Below are 18,013 nucleotides of genomic sequence, written 5' to 3'. Positions count from 1 at the left end.
ATGTTAAATTTGGTTTTGACGCAAGAAAATTGTTAGGGGGGGGGGCGGGTGAAGGGAAGAAAGGGGAGTGCAACATCTAGAAGTAATTAGGTCCAGCCCCCATGTCATGTCAGCACGAGTCCAGAATGAATGAGAAAAGAGGGGGGGGGGAGACAGAGAGAGAGAAAGAGAGAGAGAGAGAGAGAACGGGAAGGTAAAACTGAATAAGATTAAACGAGACCAAAGTAGAGAGAGAAATAGAGAATAAGAGAGAGAGAGAGAGAGAGAGAGAGCGTGAGAGAGAGTATAAGCTTAACAAAACATCAACATTATTCGCCTCCTTAGACAGCTCCCCACCCCCCTAATTCCTTCTCTGTATATGGTCCTATTATTCTTTCTTTCTGCTAACTCTAACTTCATTAACTTGGCTTCCAAATATGGAAAGCAGATCTATAAATAGATTGACAAACTCATTCTCCTTGACTATGTTATAGTAGTTACATCGAGACCTTGCTGCCAGCCAATGTTACAACACATTTATTAACGGCTTTTACCGTTTAAGCCTTCTAAATCTGGCCACTCACTAACTGTCCAGAAACAAAAGGATTTTAAATACATATATATATATCACAAAATTGTCTCCTAACCTTGAGGTTAGGAGAATATAAACATAAAATATATTGTTTTAAAACTAAAAATATATTTGAAAACATTCATCCCTTCCTTAAATGGCAACTCCGTTCTTGGCCTGTTGTTTATACAAACAACATAGGATTTCCTGGCCAGTTAAGAGAGCGAATACAGCCTAATGGCTCAGAAAAATCTGGTCAGCGGAAACATAACGTCAATTATTTCCAACACAAATTATTTATTGTTTTTGTTGTTTTAAATAAATTTATTCATTTGTGCTGTATAAAGCTGAAGGTGGTTAAGTGGAATAAGAGAAACACATTGTTTTCTTCTCTTGATTCAATAAATAATCTAGAATTATCTTTCTGAAATATTTTTATAAATATTTTGGGACACACTTGAACTAATGGACCCTTGTGTTTTTGTTAAGTACAAAGAAATGCATATTTTGAGAAATCGAAATCCGAAAGGTTGCATTCTACAACGAACAGTATTGCCTTGAATAAGAAATCGTCATTGTTAAGAGACAAATGAACATATCTTGAACGGAGAATGTCTTGAACTGAACATCTCTTGAATTGATCATGTCCTGAACTATGAATGCCTTGAAATGACCGTGTCTTCAACTGATCATTTTTGAACTGAACATGTCTTAAAATGAGCATGTTTGATATGTTTGGTATTGAAAGGTTCGCAGGTAGGAAAAACTGTTTTTTTTTCCTACAAGTTATTTATAAAATGAATTCATGTTCATCCATTCTTCTCCTTCCCCCCCCCCCCCCCCAAAAAAAAAAAAAAAAAAAAAAAAAAAGAATTCAAGGCTCAGAATGAGTCTGGGTACTGAGAAGGACGCTGCACTTAGAAAAACACAAGTCACAATTAGATTACCACTGTGTGAATCTCTTGGATAGCCTCTGCTGCCAACTGCATATATTTCTATGTTTCTGAAGATGACATTGTCTTGTTTCATTAGCTCTCCACTGCACAGTTCTAACATTCAATACAAAGTCTTTGATAGATTGTCATTCTCTGCCAAGTAATACAGAACATAGATCAATCGAGGAGAAGTCTTGCACGAGGATTTTGCTGAATGATGTCAACACATGATCGAACATCGTACGAACCTGACATCTGAAAAAAAAAAGAATACAAGTTACCATATGGCTACACATGGCTACAGTTAAATTACAAAACATTCAATATCATTTCTGTCTGCTAGCAATATCCACTTTTTGTTTGTTATCAATATTCGTTTAGTTAGCACTATCAACTTTCTGTTGATTAACAATATCAACATAATGTTAGTTAGCAGGGCCAGACTTAGGTCACTGCAAACTTTGCGACCTGCAACCTATGCGGTCGCAGTGGGCCCCGGACTTTCATAGGCCCCGCGCTAAGTCTAGGTGTAACTTATTAAATTAAAACATTAAAATTTATATATAATAGCAGGTTTTCTGCGGCTTCCTGATTTTCCAGGGGCTCCTGGAAATCTCCTGTAATTGCAAAATATACCAAAAAGTCCTTGAAATCTCCTGAAAACTCATAAAAATCTCCTGTAAAATAGACAAAAGCTTCATTTTGGGGTGCCCATTTTACGCGCAATAAAAAACACGGCATTGTAAAGACGAATGTATTTTCTAATACAAAATCTTAATTTTGACCGTTATGCTTACCTCTAACCAGACTGGTCCCCGCGCAATCCGTTTCGCATAGGTCTCCGCAATTGCTAGGACCGGCCCTGTTAGTTAGCAATATTAAATTACTTTTAGAGTTGGCAATAACAACTTTCTGTTAGTTGGCAATGTCAACCTTCTGTTAAGATAACAATATCAACTTTCTTTTATTCTACAATATCCACTTTCTGTTAGTTAGAAATAACAACTTTCTGTTAGCTGGCCAACGGTTTGCTCATTATAATTCACTTTTTAAAAGATTCCCCTGACCGCTTTTTCAACAATATTCACGTATCTCAAGGAACATGACTTCAACAGACTAAGTGAATTTTATGTTTCCCAAGGACCTACTGACCAATGAATCTGTGTCCCCAAATTGACCCCATCTAACCAATGGACCTCTCTGTCTCCTAGGATAATACAAACGCATGGCTGCAGATTCTATTGACTTGCCGATCAAGAGAATGTTTGTTTTGTAGACAAAATATTAACTTCCACATGTAAGTGCTCAAGCTGTATATCGGACATTCGTGAAATGTGTCACATTCCCTGCCTCTCTCTCCTTGGCAGTCAATAAACGTGGGTCAGAACGAGATTATCTGTCAAAAATATGAAGTGTCAAATAATTAAAAGCGTCGCCTGTAACTAATAAAAATAGACGCTGTTTAGTACGATTTATTAACTAGCAAGCCGGTCTGACAAGTGCCTGGCATAGACTAATACGTTATTTCCAGTACTAAGAATGCTTTAAAAAATTAGAACGCTAAATTGTGAGGCTTTACTTTATTTCAGATTTTGATTCTTTTTTAGTTCTAAACTTATTTCAATAGTAAATCCAAAATTAAAAATTAATGTTAGTTGTCAGTTGTCTCTAGTTCGGAATTCTGACTATGTATTGATCTACTCCATTTACTTATAGTGTGTCCTAATACTTTAAGAAGTTCTAGAGCTTGTTTATTCTACAATTCAAGTTTTTTTTTTTCAATTATATCTCTATTATAAGCTCAAAATAACACGGATTGATCAAGAGATCTCATCAACTGTAGTACGGATTAGCATTAAATTTCGTACACAGGTTCCTTTTACCTCCTATGCGCTAACTAATAACCAGGTTTGATAGATTCGCAACATGACCACTGCGATTCGCGAAATTCAGTTGAAACATTAAACATGGGAACAAATCAACGGGCGTAGGCGGTGTGTACTGCTAGTCATTCTCTATTCTAAATATGGCATGCTGTTTCTTCTCTTTATTTAAACCAACTGCTTCTTTCTTTGGAGTGTTAAATTCATTAGGACCAGATCATCAGGAACCCCACATAACATTAGAGCATCAGCAAATAGAGAGTCTTTTTAGATTCTTCTGCATAGCTGTGTATTACATTGTATCTCTCATCTCTCTCTCTCTCTCTCCCACTCATTCTCTTTCTAACTCTTTATTACACTCTCATATATAACCCTATCTCTCCATCTCTCTCTCTCTCTTTTATCACTCCTTCCTCCCTCTTTTTTCTCTCTCTTTTTTTTCGATCGTTTCCGATACATTTTTATCACATGATATGTCATCTATAATAATGTCATCTATAATAATGTCATCTATAATAATGTCATCTATAATAATCTCATTTTCTTGAACAACACCAGCCCTGTATCCCAAGACTCAGTGACTCATCACAAAGCGGCGCCCTGATCTCCGTGATTGCCTGTGACGTCTAATAGTCCGCAGTCACGACACTGTCCTCAAAGATGAGACGTTGCTCTATTTATGTTTTGTTTGCCCAGGCCCAGGCCCAAGCGAACGAATACGTAGGACTAGATCTCAACAGAAGGGAGACGGACGCAATAGGCCAGCTAATAAGAATGGTGGCTCCTAGAGGACGACAAACAATCTGTACAATTGTACCGACTTTACTTTGTGTCTATTTGTCAACCAAATCTATTGTTTAATAAATAGGTCTATGCTCCTAACATCCTTTTCAATGGGAGATAACTTGTATATCAGGAGAAGACAATAACGCTGGTTATAGAAATACATACAACGCTCAATAATAGATGGGTTTCGTTAGTGGTAAATAGAAAAATATTTAAAAAAAACAATGAAACAATAAACTCATAGAAAGGAAAGAACCGCACAATTACTGCCATTTATATGACTTTGCCTGACCACTCAACATACGACAAAACTACTGTGTAACGCGCACGGAAAAAAGAATGATACTCCTGTTATCATCAATCACACACTTCAGTAGACTATAGGTCCAGTAGACTATAGGTCTTCATGTGTACGTCTATCTGACCAGGTTGTTAAAATCAGTCTCCATAACCTCTACCTGGCTCCATAACTTCTACCAGCATCTTTACCAGTGTCTCTTCAAATGCAGACTGTGACAAGATAAATGTTAAGTGCATCATTTATTGACAATTGGGGTGTGCGTTTCAACAGCTACCACATTTTTAAAAGTGTAAAAATTTTAATTTTAATTTAATTTTTGGGGCTTGTAACTAAAAAAAAAAACTTTGAATTTAGCGTAACTATCTATATATATAATTCTCTTCTTTCCTCAAAAGTTTAAACAAGAAGTAAAGGAAAGATCACTCTCTTATTTCTGCGGATAGTCCACGAGAAAACACAAGAGTAGTGTTCACACTACGGATGGCTGCCTGAGCGCTGGACTGTCGTTTAAATTTATCAAACCCTGCCTGCTCCCATCCCCTTTTGTCCTGCGGAAGGTTTGGACTAGGAAGTAAACTATCTTTAACTCTGACGGAACATTCGAAACATTGTAAAACATTTTACAAACAAACATTTTACAAACACAAACAGCAGCGCCGGACTTAACCATTGTGACTAAGAAGTCATGGAAAGAGATTAAGTAATCTACTATGTATATATATATATATATATATATATATATATATATATATATATGTAAATAGCAGGGCCGTACTTAACCATTGTGGGGCCCTATACGAAACGGATTTCGCGGGGCCAAGTTTGGGTAGGGAAGCGGACAATAATTGAAATTTAAAAGAGTTTGTATTCTTCGCTTAAGAGTTTGGACGAGAAGAAGAAGTAAAGGAAAGATCACTCTTTTATTTCTGCGGATAGAGTTATCCTACGAACTTTACGAGCCTTGCGTGTAGCGAAGTCTTACAGTGTATCATGCTCAATAGCAACAAGTAATGAATGTTTCAATCTATCCACGAGAATTGTTGAACCAAGGTAATTCTTCATTAGTTTGAGGCGCGAGAAGCTTCTTTCACCAGATTACACAATTACGGCTAATGCATAATGCCGTTTTTATTTATCTGCCGTAGGATTGGCGTTTTCCATATTGAATGACACCCCAAAATGACAATTTTTGTCTATATATTTCATGAGATTTGTATGAGTTTTCAAAAGATTTTTAATAATTTCTGGAGATTTCCATGACTTTTTCAAATATTTTGCAATTTCAGATTTCCAGGAACTCCTGATAAATCAGGCGGCCGCGAGAAATCTGTTTTGATTTATAAAATAGTTTAATTTAATAATTTACACATAGAATAAATGCGGGTCCTATGAAAGTGTGGGGCCCACTGCGGTCGGATAGGTTGGTGTGGCCTATGGCCGGCCCTGCAAAATAGCGGCGTATGCTACGCCGCCGTCGACTAGTTTTTTTATATTTAAACTTTGGCATTTTCTTTTTTAAGTTCAACTAAATGTTTCTAGCTCTCTAGTTAAAATATGCCCATCACTAGCTCACTTAAACATATTTTCTGTTTAGTTTTCTTTCTTTTTTTTTCTTATTTAATCTATCTCACTATTTTTAATGTTTCTCATTATTAACAATTTTTTTCTCTTCTATTATTTTCTGTACATTCTCTCCGTTCCTGCCACTCCCTAGTGCTCCTTCATTTCTCTCTAGTTCTCTTCTTACTTTCATTTGCCATCCAAATATATTTTGTTTTCTTCTACACTCTAAGTACGGATGGCTCCCTGGTCAAATGGTATAAGCTCTGGACTGTTGTTCGATAGTTATGATGCTCCCTGGTTCGAACCCTGCCCGGTGACATCCCCTGCTGTTTGAGCTACGATGTCAATCCCCAGCTGTTTGAGCTACGATGTCAATCCCCTGCTGTTTGAGCTACGATGTCAATCCCCTGCTGTTTGAGCTACGATGTCAATCCCCTGTTGTTTGAGCTACGATGTCAATCCCCTGCTGTTTGAGCTACGATGTCAATCCCCTGCTGTTTGAGCTACGATGTCAATCCCCTGCTGTTTGAGCTACGATGTCAATCCCCTGCTGTTTGAGCTACGATGTCAATCCCCTGCTGTTTGAGCTACGATGTCAATCCCCTGCTGTTTGAGCTACGATGTAAATCTCCTGCTGTTTGAGCTACGATGTAAATCCCCTGCTGTTTGAGCTACGATGTAAATCCCCTGCTGTTTGAGCTACGATGTCAATCCCCTGCTGTTTGAGCTACGATGTCAATCCCCTGCTGTTTGAGCTACGATGTAAATCCCCTGCTGTTTGAGCTACGATGTAAATCCCCTGCTGTTTGAGCTACGATGTAAATCCCCTGCTGTTTGAGCTACGATGTCATTCCTCTGCTGTTTGAGCTACGATGTAAATCCCCTGCTGTTTGAGCTACGATGTAAATCCCCTGCTGTTTGAGCTACGATGTAAATCTCCTGCTGTTTGAGCTACGATGTCAATCCCCTGCTGTTTGAGCTACGATGTCAATCCCCTGCTGTTTGAGCTACGATGTAAATCTCCTGCTGTTTGAGCTACGATGTAAATCCCCTGCTGTTTGAGCTACGATGTCAATCCCCTGCTGTTTGAGCTACGATGTAAATCTCCTGCTGTTTGAGCTACGATGTAAATCCCCTGCTGTTTGAGCTACGATGTAAATCTCCTGCTGTTTGAGCTACGATGTAAATCTCCTGCTGTTTGAGCTACGATGTCAATCCCCTGCTGTTTGAGCTACGATGTCAATCCCCTGCTGTTTGAGCTACGATGTAAATCTCCTGCTGTTTGAGCTACGATGTAAATCTCCTGCTGTTTGAGCTACGATGTAAATCCCCTGCTGTTTGAGCTACGATGTAAATCCCCTGCTGTTTGAGCTACGATGTAAATCTCCTGCTGTTTGAGCTACGATGTCAATCCCCTGCTGTTTGAGCTACGATGTAAATCCCCTGCTGTTTGAGCTACGATGTAAATCCCCTGCTGTTTGAGCTACGATGTAAATCCCCTGCTGTTTGAGCTACGATGTAAATCCCCTGCTGTTTGAGCTACGATGTAAATCCCCTGCTGTTTGAGCTACGATGTAAATCCCCTGCTGTTTGAGCTACGATGTAATTATCTTCAAACCTGAAGTAACATCTTGTAAAACAAAACACAATCTAGTGTGTACCAAATAACACTTGTGACTTCGTGTATTTCAAACTGTAGGACCTTCTATAAAATGTGTGAAATGCTACCCTCGTCTCTCAGCAGATCCACTGCTCCAATGATGGTTTGAAGTCATGACACAAGAGCTCACTGTGACACACAGATCTGTTCAGTAGCATGTTTGTCAGTGAGACATTGTTAGGACGGAATGTGCATCAAAAAGGGGGAGGGTGGAGTTAAACAATGACTTCATGTCGTGTAATAGGATTTCCTGCATCAAAGAAGTTGACGTCAGATCTGAGGACATCCAGGCAATGGTCGCCATCCCCAGTGCCCACCACAGCTACCCCTCCCCCATTTTCAGGGCTTGTTGAAAATGAAAACTGTATTTTAAAGAGTGACAAACAACTCCAAGTGATGGTGGTAAGTGGTCTGTTGAAGCGTACTCTCATTGGGGCCCCCTTTTAGTACTTCAACACAAATATCCACCAACCATAGATTGATTCCCTCCCCCCCCCCCCATTTTTGTTTCTTTAAATCCCCCAAAAGTTCTGTTGTATCAAGATAGTTAGGACTTAGTTTGAAAAGAAGAAGAAAAAAAAACGTGCAATGTTTTCAAACACTATAACTCTTTATCTCCGTAATTATTTTTCGACGTTCTGTCAGAATTGTTCATTTTTCACCTTTGAACATTCTACCCTGTTATGATTAAACTTCAATCACATTTTTGTTTGTAATCAGAAAACATTACTTTTGGTATAGAATTATAGGAGAATGCATGCTCTTTTTATATAAGACAAGTTATGCTTTCTAAAACCACAAATTAATTTAATTAAATTGGGTCAAATCAACGATGGTATCGTTAATTAGGAGAGATGGAGTTAAAGTACATACATTGTATAATGATCAAGTTTACAATCAATTGTTATATCAACAGTCAAAGCTAGTTTTATATTATAGTATATAGCGTAACACTCAAAAGTATAACACCAACCTACTAAACAATTTGTTTGATAATAATATTTGTTCGCTTTTTAGCGGCCCCCGAAAGGGGAATAGACGCTATTATTTTTGTCTGGTCTGTCTGTCCGTCCGTTTATTCCGTTTAGATCTCGTAAACTAGAAACGATATAGAAAATCCCACATCATGATATTTTAGACCTTTCAAAGTTCTGATGCAATGGCTACTTTTTTCTTTTCTAAAAGCGAAAAATTAAATTTTTAAAATCAACTATGCATGCAGTTTTTCATAAAAATACACCATTTTTACATCTGTTCACTATATTAATTGTAAAAAAAAAAAAAAAAAAAAAAACTACATCGTAAGAGAGATGAGTAGGCCCTATATACCATATTTTTAACACATTTATGCAAACGATTGTAGATTTTCCGTCAATTTTTTTTCCAATCGTATTGCGAAGTAAGTTAGTTTTGTCATACTAAATACTACATTTACAAAAAAAAAGAAATGTTTAAGAGAAAAAAAATCTATCTAGTATGCATATAAGTGAAACATAATTTAAAACAACAATTAATAAGTAGTGTTTCATATTATCGCGTGAACTGCAACCCATCAATACACACACTCCAAAGGGAAAAGTTTGTTTTTTTAGGGAAATGTCTTTTTTTTTGCGTCCCGCAAAAGGGAACTACATTTGACTTATCCTCATTATACACTTGACAACAATCTAAATTACACTAAATAGAGGCATGATATAGGTCTAGATTTAGATTTAATTGTATTAAAAATATTGAACAAAATTTACATCGATAATCTATTAAGGAAATAGCTTATCTTCTTACAGCTTAGGAGTGCAGATGTATTTATTATGTAAGCAGTGGTGTCACATTAAGAAGTAAATTTGATGCGAACAGCATAAGTGCATTATTACCCAGTAGTAGGCCTACTAAACCTGATCATAATATTGACCTAGCTCTAGGTCGAGTAATTTTAAGATTAAACGTGTAAAGTCATACGAATTGTATTTCTAGATTTAGTCTAGATTCTAGATCGAGTCTGAATTCTAGAGTTTGTTTTAAATCTTGATTTAGAGTCTATTTAGTCTAGATCTAGAGCTAGCATAGATTCGAGATCTAGTTTAGAATCAGAGTCTAGGGTAAGGGATGTAAATCTAGATCGAGACTCTATCTAGAACTAATCTAGAAATCTAGATCTTGATATCTTCTATATTCTGGATCAAATCTAGACCTATAAGGTTAATAGAGCTATAATCAGCAGGATTAGTAGGCCTACTAATAAGTAATAGTGTATTAGGCCTATGCAGTTCGCATGGGAAACCTGTTTAGTTGTACAGGCTCATGTAAAAAAAATTCCTAATCCGTCTACTCCAATATATTAATCAACATTTTTGGGAAGAGATAGGTATCTTGGAGCAGTGGCGTCACTTGGGAGGGGGGCGAGGTGTGGTCCGCACCGGTCGACACCATTTTGGGGATGATAAACAAGTTGGAAAAAATATAACTTGGTAAAAGCAGACACATCGGAAAAGATAATAATAAAGTCTCGAGATATATGCCCAAATATGCCTAGACACATATAGGTGGTAGTATAAGTGTTAATGATACAACACAACGTTATACCATTTCTGTCTTAAAGAACAACTAACGCTCATATAATGTTAAGTCTGTTTATAATTTTTGTTTAAAAATTTGCAATAGCATTTGAATAATGTAACATGTTCACATGTAACTTCACCTTCACCTATCCCTTGGTCTGTTGGACGTTGGGGGACCACACAAGATCCGTCAACCTTCTTTCTTCCTTCCTCTCTGCCATTTGTCTTTGATAGAATTTCATTCTGATATTCTTTCTGAATATATTGAAACCTGCCTTTTTACCTGCCTAGGTGGAGCACTTCGGGGGGGGGGGCGTTTCCACACAAGCTGTTTTTGTAACCTTGTTTTTGTAATGATTCCTGTTATTAGCCTTCATGACAGGCAATCAGATCATTAAATAGAAACATTCTGATAGTAACTTTTCGCATTTAAATTATGTGTGAGTCTGATACGAATGTAAATTTTTTAAAAAAATTATTATAATTTTTTGTTTGGTGTAATGCACACATTGTAAGACAAATTTACTTACGGACAATCAAGATTATTATTATTATTATTACACAAACGCCTCGAACGATTTTCAAAGAAATTTGACAGTTTATGTATATCTTAGGGAAAAAAATACTAGCTAATTGGCCACACAGTAAAAACATGACAGTAATAACTTGTCAAAATAGAATTATCTGAAAATTAAATATGGATTAAGTTGTATTTTTTTTTCTCATTACGTGGCTTCAAGGGAAATTACGGCACTCCACTGAAATGTTTATTTGTATTCAGTACAGAGCTTAATATTTAAGAAAATACACATTTGCTCCTCAAAATACCAATTTCCTGGTCTGGGAATACACATTTCCATTTTGCCATGTAGACATCCCTGCATGATGTGTGGCTCAGAGGCCAAAAGCTGTTGGTTAGGGCTTGGCCACCTAAAAAGGAGCTCAATTTGGAAGAGGCAGCACAGAAACCTTCTCCCAGATTCCTCCTACCCACACAGGTCCACAAAAGAGATGACATCATACAGCACTGATCTCTAAGCACTAAGCATGAATGATGCACTAAGTAAAAGCAATTTAAAAAAAAATATGTGGTCAAAAATATTTATTTGTTTTGTTTGTTTTATATGTTTCGGATGTTCCTTCAGAGTTGAAGATAGTTTACTTCCTAGTCCAAACCTCCCGCAGGACGACGGGGGATGGGAGCGGGTAGGGTTTGAACCCGGGACCATCGATGAATCTGAACGAATCTGAACGACAGTCCAGCGTGCAAACCGCACGACCAGGCAGCCATCCATTTAGTTCATGAAAAGTTCAAAGGGCTGACAATAGAAGTCAAAGATGACCCTAACAGTTATCTGGGAAACCATTTTTGAAAATGTAGAAATACATGACGTGTTTCAGTAAAGAAACAAAAAGCATGATCACATGACCACATGATCACATGACCACACTCTTATTGACACTTGAAAAGAGGCAGCGTGACCTATTTGCACCCCCTACTATCGTTCTCAACAAGTCTCAAGTTGATGACTAGAACACGTTTCATCGTATTTAATAGATCTATGTGATTAACCTGTTTTATTCTTCCATCTTACTTTTTGGGTAGACTTTTTTCTATAAAAGAAATATCTTCCTTGCTGACAACACAATTTTATTTTTAACTAGACATATTTTACCCGCGACCCGCGGGTCTTTATTTGCGTATTACTTTCGATATAGTCACTGAGAGTGACTTATGAAAGAATGTGCATCGGAATATCTAAATTCGCAGATATAAATAACGAATTAATGTAAAAATGCTTTTGAAACACAAATTTGAAGGTTAATTTTATTAAATAATGAAATCAATAAATTATATTTTGTATTTTCATGTGTCGAAAAAAACAACAACTATAATTGCAAAGTTTAGTTCTTAAAATTAGATCTAGATCTAAATTCTTTCGATCTTTTCTCATGTCAACATTGTAAGCATGGCCTAGATCCATAAAATACTATAGCTGTAATAGAGTTGGTCTTTTGTTTTGAGGGTCTTAAGTTTGTTTTAGGGCCACAACACATACACTACGGTCTAAGTTGGTACCCAAGGAACATTTCTGCCAAGTTTTATCAAGATTGGTCAAGCGGTTTTTATTTCTATATAGGGACATACATACATACATACGCCAAACATTCTACTTTATATATTAGATGTACACTGACTCAACTTGAAAGTAGATATATAGAAAGACAAACAAAATGATATTTTCAAGAAAATCTCATTTCAAATATCCGTATTTTTTTTTGTTTCTTCCACTCTTTCTCTCTCGGGGCCGGATCTAACTATAAGCAGTTTTAGCTATAGCATAGGGCCTCCGATAAATATTTAGCACTGACACACATCATATCTAAACTCATGAACGTCTCTATATCGCAAATAGCATAGGGACTTTTCAAGTCTTGATTGACGTGAATTACGACACACCACATCGTGGTTTCATCAGAAAATGTTCAGTCTACACAACCAAAAACTTTCCTCTTAGTTTCACCAGAAACACAAACACACACTCCGTAACAAGTAGACCTAATTAAAACCCATCACGTGATCTCTTGTTCTCTCTTCCCTTGACATCTAACCAGGGTTTGTTTGTTTGTTTTTTTGCTTATGGGCCATTAAATTTTCCAATACATGAGTTACGGGTCGCGTAACCTGTGTGGAATCGATCATCCATGACCTTATTACGCCATATTGGCGGAAATTACGAGTGGCCAGATAGCACTACGTTACAGTTCGGAATTGGTCCGCGGGCCGCAGTTTGTGCATCGCTGCCTTTACGTTGAGAAATAATCACCAAGATCACAAAGTTTAATACGAGAGTTGTCTTCTCTTCGACGCACAGCAACTCGGCTGGTTTTTAATCACACAGATCTCGAATGTATTAGATTGAATCTTTCAATCTTCAAGGATTAAACTTTATAATTAAACGGACATGTTTGTTTGCAGAGCAGACGGCACGAGGACGCTTAGCTTTGCTAGCAAAGAACTTATACAAATAATAATTTGAAGAAAATTTCAATAAAATTTTAATTAAAATTGTTTAACTTAGTGATTTTAATTCTGAACTTAACAAACTTTAAAATGTAAATATGATTATCAAGGTTTTCTGCATCATAATAATAACAACTATAACATATATACATGTTACATTTCTTTAGGGGAATTTTATATGTTTTATAATGAAATTATTAGTAAGAAAATATTAGGAGTAGAATTCATCAGATAAAGACAATAACCAGAAAAGCACTTTTTTGTTTACTATCTTTCACCCTAGGGTGTAGTTCATGTTTGTTTTTCTTTCACGCTAGGGTGTAGTTCATGTTTTTTCTTTCACGCTAGGGTGTAGTTCATGTTTGTTTTTCTTTCACGATAGGGTGTAGTTCATGTTTGTTTTTCTTTCACGCTAGGGTGTAGCTCATGTTTTTCTTTCACGCTAGGGTGTAGTTCATGTTTTTTCTTTCACGCTAGGGTGTAGTTAATGTTTTTTCTTTCACGCTAGGGTGTAGTTCATGTTTGTTTTTCTTTCACGATAGGGTGTAGTTCATGTTTTTTCTTTCACCCTAGGGTGTAGTTCATGTTTTTTTTTCTTTCACGCTAGGGTGTAGTTCATGTTTGTTTTTCTTTCACGATAGGGTGTAGTTCATGTTTGTTTTTCTTTCACGATAGGGTGTAGTTCATGTTTGTTTTTCTTTCACGATAGGGTGTAGTTCATGTTTTTTCTTTCACGATAGGGTGTAGTTCATGTTTGTTTTTCTTTCACGATAGGGTGTAGTTCATGTTTTTTTTTCTTTCACGCTAGGGTGTAGTTCATGTTTGTTTTTCTTTCACGATAGGGTGTAGTTCATGTTTGTTTTTCTTTCACGATAGGGTGTAGTTCATGTTTTTTTTTCTTTCACGCTAGGGTGTAGTTCATGTTTGTTTTTCTTTCACGATAGGGTGTAGTTCATGTTTGTTTTTCTTTCACGATAGGGTGTAGTTCATGTTTGTTTTTCTTTCACGATAGGGTGTAGTTCATGTTTGTTTTTCTTTCACGCTAGGGTGTAGTTCATGTTTTTTCTTTCACGCTAGGGTGTAGTTCATGTTTTTTCTTTCACGCTAGGGTGTAGTTCATGTTTTTTCTTTCACGATAGGGTGTAGTTCCTGTTTTTTCTTTCACGCTAGGATGTAGTTCATGTTTTTTCTTTCACGATAGGGTGTAGTTCATGTTTTTTCTTTCACGCTAGGATGTAGTTCATGTTTTTTCTTTCACGATAGGGTGTAGTTCATGTTTTTTCTTTCACGCTAGGGTGTAGTTCATGTTTGTTTTTCTTTCACGCTAGGGTGTAGTTCATGTTTTTTCTTTCACGCTAGGGTGTAGTTCATGTTTTTTCTTTCACGCTAGGATGTAGTTCATGTTTTTTCTTTCACGCTAGGGTGTAGTTCATGTTTTTTCTTTCACCCTAGGATGTAGTTCATGTTTGTTTTTCTTTCACGCTAGGATGTAGTTCATGTTTTTTCTTTCACGCTAGGATGTAGTTCATGTTTTTTCTTTCACGCTAGTGTGTAGTTCATGTTTTTTCTTTCACGCTAGGATGTAGTTCATGTTTTTTCTTTCACGCTAGTGTGTAGTTCATGTTTTTTCTTTCACGCTAGGATGTAGTTCATGTTTTTTCTTTCACGCTAGTGTGTAGTTCATGTTTTTTCTTTCACGCTAGGATGTAGTTCATGTTTTTTCTTTCACGCTAGTGTGTAGTTCATGTTTTTTCTTTCACGCTAGGATGTAGTTCATGTTTTTTCTTTCACGCTAGGATGTAGTTCATGTTTTTTCTTTCACGCTAGGATGTAGTTCATGTTTTTTCTTTCACGCTAGGATGTAGTTCATGTTTTTTTCTACGCTGTGGGTCGACTAGTAGATATAATATAAAAGGTCTTATTACAGTTTTTACTTTTTAAAAATAATTTTTATTATAAACAAAAAGTGTGCCCCCCCCCCACACTTTTCATTGCCTCAATCGCCATTCTGTGTGTATTTAATGTTCTGAAAGGTATAATACAGAATTCAGTCAGTAAAATAGTAATGTTTACTGTTCCGGTCAACCCATAGTGGGCTATTATGTGGTCAAAACAATCACATTCTATCATCGATTACCCAAAATAATGGACACCAATTAGAACTGAACTTGCTGCTGTATACATATTCAAGTATATGACTTTATTGACTATCATTAAACTCTCTTCATTCATTCAATGCCAAATACTGTTCGATAGTTTATCAATTGACATTTAACCTTCATAACTATAACCAAAACATAAACAAACGGCTTTAAACATTTAAAAAGTAGATAACAGAAAAGAAAATACGTTATAGTCTGTCCTATATGACATACATTCTGACGGAATCACATCAACCAATCATGTTGCTTGGGTACCTAAAGTAACGCCTTATCCAGCTCCTAACTAGCTGCATCTTCAACAAGTTTTTTTCTAAGCATAAAAAAAAAAATTGGAAGAAAAAATGTCAAGCTGTTTTTTTTTTCAAATTTAGCCTTTAATTGTGTATTGTCCTTTGTGTGTTAGAGAGGCATATTGCACCATGTGTGTTAGAGAGGCATATTGCACCATGTGTGTTAGAGAGGCGTATTGCACCATGTGTGTTAGAGAGGCGTATTGCACCATGTGTGTTAGAGAGGCGTATTGCACCATGTGTGTTAGAGAGGCATATTGCACCATGTGTGTTAGAGAGGCATATTGCACCATGTGTGTTAGAGAGGCGTATTGCACCATGTGTGTTAGAGAGGCATATTGCACCATGTGTGTTAGAGAGGCATATTGCACCATGTGTGTTAGAGAGGCATATTGCACCATGTGTGTTAGAGAGGCATATTGCACCATGTGTGTTAGAGAGGCATATTGCACCATGTGTGTTAGAGAGGCGTATTGCACCATGTGTGTTAGAGAGGCATATTGCACCATGTGTGTTAGAGAGGCGTATTGCACCATGTGTGTTAGAGAGGCGTATTGCACCATGTGTGTTAGAGAGGCGTATTGCACCATGTGTGTTAGAGAGGCATATTGCACCATGTGTGTTAGAGAGGCGTATTGCACCATGTGTGTTAGAGAGGCGTATTGCACCATGTGTGTTAGAGAGGCGTATTGCACCATGTGTGTTAGAGAGGCGTATTGCACCATGTGTGTTAGAGAGGCATATTGCACCATGTGTGTTAGAGAGGCATATTGCACCATGTGTGTTAGAGAGGCATATTGCACCATGTGTGTTAGAGAGGCATATTGCACCATGTGTGTTAGAGAGGCGTATTGCACCATGTGTGTTAGAGAGGCATATTGCACCATGTGTGTTAGAGAGGCGTATTGCACCATGTGTGTTAGAGAGGCGTATTGCACCATGTGTGTTAGAGAGGCGTATTGCACCATGTGTGTTAGAGAGGCGTATTGCACCATGTGTGTTAGAGAGGCATATTGCACCATGTGTGTTAGAGAGGCATATTGCACCATGTGTGTTAGAGAGGCATATTGCACCATGTGTGTTAGAGAGGCATATTGCACCATGTGTGTTAGAGAGGCGTATTGCACCATGTGTGTTAGAGAGGCGTATTGCACCATGTGTGTTAGAGAGGCGTATTGCACCATGTGTGTTAGAGAGGCATATTGCACCATGTGTGTTAGAGAGGCATATTGCACCATGTGTGTTAGAGAGGCATATTGCACCATGTGTGTTAGAGAGGCGTATTGCACCATGTGTGTTAGAGAGGCGTATTGCCCCGTATGTGTTAAAGTGTCGTATTTTCCTGTGTGTATTAGAGTGACGTATTGCCCAGCAGGGCCGGACTTAAGGGATGGCAGGCAGATCTACAGCCTCCACAAAAAGGGGGCACCCAAAATAGAGGGGACAAAAACATAGTACGACGGGTCAGCAACTTAACGTGTTGTTGTTTTCTTCAAAGTATGTTCCCATTTGACCAAAACTACTTTAAATTTTACAGTTGGCAACATTGTCGTGGTTTAAAAATCGTCAGCTTTTAGTCTGCTCATAGCCTCGTCATACACACCGGATTTACTTCATTGCGTAAACCTTAAAATATTACTTTTTTTGTTGCTAAAAAAATTAATATTAAATATTTTTTAAATCCAAGAAAAATATAATTTAATTTACAACTACTCTTTTTCTTTCATAATATGTCATGCTTTCAGATATTAGTATTTTTATTAATCATTTTTTTTTTACTAAAGCTTTCGAAAATTGTAGAGGACCCAACAATCTGCCACGATACCTCCATCTACTTACATCCGGCCCTGATTCACAGGTGTAGTACAGTGGCCTATCACCCTGTGTTTGTATTCGAGGTGTGTAGTACAGTGGCCTATCACCCTGTGTTTGGGTTAGAGGTGTGTAGTACAGTGGCCTATCACCCTGTGTTTGTATTAGAGGTGTGTATTACATTGGCCTATCACCATGTGTTTGTATTAGAGGTGTGTATTACATTGGCCTATAACCCTGTGTTTGTATTAGAGGTGTGTATTACAGTGGCCTATCACCCTGTGTTTGTATTAGAGGTGTGTATTACAGTGGCCTATCACCATGTGTTTGTATTAGAGGTGTGTATTACATTGGCCTATAACCCTGTGTTTGTATTAGAGGTGTGTATTACAGTGGCCTATCACCCTGTGTTTGTATTAGAGGTGTGTAGTACATTGGCCTATCACCCTGTGTTTGTATTAGAGGTGTGTATTACAGTGGCCTATCACCCT

General features: G+C 37.3%; 1 protein-coding gene across 1 annotated transcript in view; it reads right to left on the bottom strand.

Moving 5' to 3' along the window:
• Nucleotides 1–1,436: 1,436 nt before the first annotated feature.
• Nucleotides 1,437–18,013, bottom strand: part of LOC106070596 (octopamine receptor-like) — a 98,832-nt gene continuing 82,255 nt past the window's right edge. The window contains exon 3 of the mRNA XM_056037002.1: nt 1,437–1,740. The gene's annotated coding sequence lies outside the window, so the exon portion shown is untranslated. The remainder of the gene's footprint in view (nt 1,741–18,013) is intronic.

Source organism: Biomphalaria glabrata, chromosome 7, assembly GCF_947242115.1.
Source record: "Biomphalaria glabrata chromosome 7, xgBioGlab47.1, whole genome shotgun sequence".
Taxonomy (NCBI): Eukaryota; Metazoa; Mollusca; class Gastropoda; family Planorbidae; genus Biomphalaria; species Biomphalaria glabrata.
This window is presented reverse-complemented; position numbering and strand designations above follow the sequence as displayed.